General features: G+C 37.3%; 1 pseudogene; it reads left to right on the plus strand.

Annotated features, from left to right (window-relative positions):
* Positions 1 to 508: 508 nt before the first annotated feature.
* On the plus strand, positions 509 to 1,450 carry LOC115638404 (annotated as a pseudogene).
* The last annotated feature ends 3,995 nt before the right edge of the window (positions 1,451 to 5,445 follow it).

The raw sequence follows: 5,445 nt of genomic DNA on the forward strand, positions 1-5,445 counted from the left end.
AATTGTACTTATGTTGTCATAAAGATGGAGCAATACTTGGGTGAATCTCAGCTATCTATGGAAATCATTGACAGACAACAATTATCTTACCAAATACAACCGCACTGATCAGAAGATTATTTGCAAATTATCTTTTAATATTTCCTTAATTTTATCAGCTTCAACACAGTTAGTTATGGAATGGATGATATAAGATCTGGTTTAGAAAATTGGTTGTACAGAAGGTGTCCACAAGAGGATCTTGGTTTTATGGTTCACGGTATGAGGAAAACCTTGGAGAAAGTGTTGATGCCTTTGTAATTAAAGAAAATACTAACGGAAATCCTCATGTAATAGGAAAAACCCTATTTTCATTTCACTTGGAGTATGGAATTAGAATTTGGACATCTAAATCCACTTGGTGCCTTTGAAAATCTCACTTGGATTTTCTCTTTCTCTCATGGAATTTTCAAATACTGTTATTATATTGGATAATTTCATTTATTTTTCTCTTGTTACAGGTCACTATATGTGAATGGAAATCCAAACCAATGTGACTGAGTTTATTCTCATGGGATTTTCTCATGACCCACATCTCCAAATTTTCCTCTTTTTGGTGTTTTTAGTTATTTATCTAATCACCCTAGTGGGGAACATTGCAATTATGTTGGTAATAAGGGTAGATCTTCACCTCCACAGTCCCATGTACTTCTTCCTGTCTCATTTGTCCTTTGTTGATATCTGCTATTCTTCAGTGGTCGTCCCTAAGATGTTGGTGAATTTTCTAGCAAAGCACAAAACCATTTCTGTCAATGGTTGCCTTGCCCAGATGTTCTTCATCCTGCTTTTAGCTGTTACTGAAATTTTCATACTCTCAGGAATGGCTTATGATCGATATGCTGCCATATGTCACCCACTGCATTATGCAGTGACCATGAACAAACAAGTCTGCAGCCTATTGGTGGGTTGTTCATGGACAATGGGGCTCTTGTATTCATTGGTTAACACTGTCCTTGTGTTAAAATTACACTTTTGTGGGCCCAATGAAATCAGCCATTTCAGCTGTGAGCTCCCTCTGCTATTACAACTGTCTTGCACTGGGACATTCACCAATAAAATAGCTCTTCTTTCTTCTGCTGTGATACTTGGTTTCAGCTCCTTCCTCTTCACCCTGGTCTCCTACATGTTCATCATCTCCACCGTCCTGAGGATACATTCTGCGGAGGGCCGTCATAAAGCCTTCTCCACTTGCAGCTCCCACCTTATTGTGGTGGGTTTATTGTACATGACAGCTATTTTCCAGTATGTGAAACCCAGCTCTGTCACTTCACTTGTTTTAGATGAGCTGTTCTCTATCCAGTACAGCATCTTGACCCCCATGTTAAACCCCATTATTTACAGCCTGAAAAACTGGGAAGTGAAAACAGCCCTGAGGAAAATAATGGAAAAAAATACAGTTTGTGTTATTTAATGTTTGGCTCAGAATACCATCACCACCATCTTCCTTGTTCACCTGTTTGACAGCATATGCTGCCCCTTTCTTAGGTTTCCAGTTGTTTAGGATAGTGTCTGTATGTTTATACTGTGCCCAACACAATAAATTCCTGAACACTGGTGATAAAACTCAGCAGGGTTGGTCAAAATATGTCACTCAATGGTTTGTTTTTCAGTACTTAATGATAAACTTGGGTCTTTTTCAAATAGACAACATAGATATCTATTGAATATTTTTTTTCTTTTTTTACGTGATCAGCAGTTTTAGCCTCTCCATTTAGCAACAGGTCTGTACCATTGTTATGATTTCTTTTATCCAGATCGTCTTGAAAATGTCCTTCTTATTTTCCATAGCCCTGCCATTGATGGGATTTTTCCCTGATGTCTTTAGCTTCCATTATCAATGTTTTACACTTCATAGCTTCTAATATGTATTCATCACTATCTACTTCCCCTTATTTCCATTCGTTATAATTTTGTTTCTATTTAAACTACTATTTTAACTTCCCTCCTTCACCAGGATGGGCTCTTACCAACATTTTCTATTCTCGAAAATGTGGAATGGTGGCTTTTGGGCCACCTTTAAAACCTTTTTTAAAACAACTGCTAGTTCTAAATAACCTTTTTTTCTGTCTGAATTTTTCATCACAATAAATTTTGCTCTGATTTTTTCTCAGGTTTGTTTAATTAGGCTTTTAAAAGCACCAGGGGTGTGTGTTTGTATAAATATATTATTGGTTGGGACCATCCTCTCTTTGCCCATAAGAAATGTAGTCAGGTCATTGTCAGTGATCTGTAGGTAAGCACCAACTTCAGGCCATTTATGCAGGAAGCATGCACATTTTTGTTTCTTTGGTCACTAAGTCTATGAAATCCCGAGATGAGATTTTAGGGATGGTAATGGGGAGGGGAAAGAGTTTTTTTGTGAGAATCAGCAGTTTCTTTTTATTTTTAAGTATGCAAGTTTTCTCTGAAGTAGCTAAGAGACAATAAGATTGGAACTCCACAGCATCACTTGCAGAAAGCCACTCTTCACAGGAGAAGTAAACATTGAGGAATGTTTATTAGAGGCTTCCTGAGTTATGTGTGGTATGATGACTGGAACTGGAGAAAAGAACAGAATTATCTGCAGCTAAGCAACAAAGTAAAAGAATCAGTGAGAGGCAAAAATGCATCCTTTAAAAAGTGGAACTTAAATCTCAGTTAGGAAAATAGAAAGAAGCATAAACTCTGGCAAATGAAATGCAAGAATTTAATTAGGAAGGTCAAAAAAGAATTTGAAGAACTAGGCAAAGACTCAAAAAGTAATAACAATCTTTTTAAGTACATCAGAAGCAGGAAGTCTGCTAAATAACCAGTGGACCCACTGAGCATTCGAGATTCTAAAGAAGCACTGAAGGATGATATGGCCATTGCAGAAAAATTAAATTCATTTTTTGCATCAGTCCTCACAGCAGAGGATGTGAGGCAGATTCCCAAATCAGAGCCATTCTTTTTAGATGACATATCTGAGGAACTATCTCAAATAAAGGTGTCATTAAAGGAGGTTTTGGAACAAATTGATAAACTAAAGAGTAATAATTCCCCAGAACCAGATGGTATTCACCAAAGAGTTCTAAAAGAACTCTACTGTGAAATTGAGAACTACGAACTGTCGTCTATAACCTATCATTTCAACAAGCTTCTGTACCACATGACTGGAGGATAGCTAATGCGACACTAATTTTTAAAAACATCTCTAGAGATGATCCTGGCAATTACAGGCTGGTAAGCCTGACTTCAGTACTGAGCAAACTGGTTGAAACTATAGTCAAGAACAAAATTGTCAGACACATAGGTTGAACACTATTTGTTAGGGGAAAGTCAACATTTTTTTTGTAAAGGGAAATCATACCTCACCAAACTAGTAGAATTCTTTGAGGTGGTCAACAAGTATGTGGACCAATGGAATCCAGTAGATATAGTGTACTTAGAATTTCAGAAAGCCTTTGATAAAGTCCCTGACTAAAGGCTCTTAAGCAAAGTAATCTGTCATGGGATAAAAAGGAAGGTTCTCTCATCAGTTGGTAACTGGTTAAAAGATAGAAAAAAAAATATAAGAATAAACGGTCAGTTTTCAGAAGGGAGAAAGGTAAACAGTGGTGCCCCCAAGGGTCTGTAGTGGGACCAGTCCTATTCAACATATTCATAAATGATCTGGAAAAAAGGGTAAACAGTGGGGTGGAAAAATTGCAGATGATACAAAACCGCTCAAAATAGTTAAGTCCAAAGTAGACTGAGAAGAGTTACAAAGGACCTCACAAAACGTAGTGACTGGGCAACAAAATGGCAGATGAAATTCAATATTGATAAATGTAAAGTAATGCACATTGGAAAAAAATAATCCCTACTATATATAAAATTGATTAGATTTAAATTAGCTGTTATCACTCAAGAAAGAGATACTGGAGTTATGGATAAGTTATCTGAAAACATCCAATCAGTGTGCAGAGGCAATCAAAAAAGCTAACAGAATGTCAAGAATTATTAGGAGGGAAAGGTAATAAGACAAAACATATTGTTTTTCCTCTATATAAACCCATAGTACACCCACATCTTGAATAATGTGTGCAGATCTGGTTGCCCCATCTCAAAACAGATATATTGGAATTGGAAAAGGTTCAAAGAAGAACTACATAAGTTCATGGAGGATAGGTCCATGAATGACTATTAGCCTGGATGGGCAGAGGTGTTGTCCGTAGTCTCTGTTTCCCAGAAGCTGGGAATGAGCAACAGGGGATGACACACTTGATGATAACCTGTTCTGTTTATTCTCTCTGGGACACTTGGCATTCGTCACTGTCGGAAGACAGGATACTGGGCTAGATGGACCTTTTGTCTGTTCTTATGTCCTTATATTCTTATGAATAAATAGTCATTTTTCACAGTGAAGAGAGGTAAATTGTGGAGTCTTCCAAGGACCTGTACTAGGATCATTGCTTTTCAACATATTCATGAATGATCTGGAAAAAAGAGGTAAACAGTGAGGTGGCCAAGTTTGCAGATGATATAAAATTATTCAGGATAGGTAAGCCCAAAGCCTACTAAGAAGAGTTTCAAAGGGATCTCACAAAACTGGATGGCTGGGCAACAAAATGACAGATGAAATTCAGTGCTGATAAGTGCAAAGTAATGCACACTGGAAAACATAATCTCAAATATGCATACAAAATGATAGGGTCTAAATTAGCTCTTACTAATCAAGAAAAAGATCTTGGAATCATTGTGGATAGTTCTCTGAGAACATCCACTCAGTGTGCACTGGCAGTCAAAAAAGTTAACACAATATTGGGACCATTAAGAAAGGGATAGAAATAAGACAGAAAATATCAAAATTCTATTATATAAATGCATGGTATGCCCATATCTTGAACAGTGCATGCAGTTCTGGTCACCCTATCTTAGAAAATATATATCAGAATTGGGAAAAGTACAGATAAGGGCAACAAAAACTGTTAGGGTATGGAACACGTTCCATATGAGTAGAGACTAAAAAGTCTAGGACTGTTCTATTTAGGAAAGATACGATTAAGAGGGCATATGATAGAAGTTTATAAAAGCATGACTGATATGGAGAAAGTGAATAAGGAAATGTTATTTACCCCTTCACATAACAGAAGAACCAGGGGTCAGCCACTGAATTTAATATGCAGCAGATTCAAAATTTCTCCTTGTTTTAAAATCCAAGGGTTTGGATCTGTGTTGAGCAGGAAACTGGTGGAGAAGTCTCTCAAGGCTACCCAGGGAAGGGTTATAATACTTGGGAGGGAGATATTCTGGGGAGGGGAAGGTAGACAGAGTTATAACTCATGAATAATTTGTGTGGTGGCAGCAAAACCAAATCTAAGATGGTAATTAAGCTTAGCGGTTCTCATGAAGTTTCCCACATCTGTACCCTAGAGTTCAGAGTGGGGAAGGAACCTTGATAAGGGC

This window comes from Gopherus evgoodei, chromosome 21 (assembly GCF_007399415.2).
Source record: "Gopherus evgoodei ecotype Sinaloan lineage chromosome 21, rGopEvg1_v1.p, whole genome shotgun sequence".
NCBI classification, from domain to species: Eukaryota; Metazoa; Chordata; order Testudines; family Testudinidae; genus Gopherus; species Gopherus evgoodei.